The sequence below is a fragment of the Sinocyclocheilus rhinocerous genome, unplaced genomic scaffold (genome assembly GCF_001515625.1).
Source record: "Sinocyclocheilus rhinocerous isolate Xijiao unplaced genomic scaffold, SAMN03320098_v1.1 scaffold587, whole genome shotgun sequence".
NCBI classification, from domain to species: domain Eukaryota; kingdom Metazoa; phylum Chordata; class Actinopteri; order Cypriniformes; family Cyprinidae; genus Sinocyclocheilus; species Sinocyclocheilus rhinocerous.
The window spans coordinates 464,830-465,703 of NW_015632478.1; positions in this window are offsets into that span (position 1 = coordinate 464,830).

An 874-nucleotide genomic window follows, 5' to 3' on the forward strand; every position below is an offset into this window, starting at 1 on the left:
AGAACGACCAGGTGATTGTTATTTGACTAATTAACTGCTGCTTAAAATGAACTCAGATTGTGTTTGTTACTCACACCCTGACGAAGGCAAAATAGCCGCAACGCGTAGGTGTGCACTTGTCACCTGTTCTTAAAACTTACAGCCATGATGAAATAAAGGCTTTTTAAATTTTTTTGAATAAGATTCGAGTGCCTTGGATTACTATTATTCTTACACTTTAAAGACTATTCTCACTCATGCACAAACTTCAAGAACACAAACCGTATTAGACTCCAACTACCGAAATAACACAGTCTTGGCTAATGTTGGCATATGACCTAGTAACAGACCAGTCGTTTGATATGTCTAGTTGTTTAGCATGTTGTGATATTCTCTTCACTCCAGGACTCAGGAGTTTATCACTGCTGTGGTTGATAAGGACTCAGCAGAAGTCCACAGCAGGAGTAATTAACTAGGGGTGTAAATCAGATGGTTCGTCACGATACGATATGATATTGATTCTCATACCCAGCGATACGATATTTGCCGATATCTCAAAAAATTCTACGTTACGATTACGATTCGATTCGATACAGGAGTATATCGATCGATATATCGATATTATGATAATATATACCCATTTTAAACAACCATCTACATTTTTATTAACTCACAAATGCAACCAAAATATATAACATGAACATTTATCTGAAATTTTCACATCCTGTACCTCAATTGGGACATTCACAACAAAAAATAGGCCCACACTTCTTTTTTTTTTAATAATAAAGAAAATAAACCATTGGAAAAACAATTCTGGCTGCTACTATGGGCTCAGTGCTAAATCTTTTCTACAGATAACCAAATTACAAGCAATAGCAGAAAATAAATACAA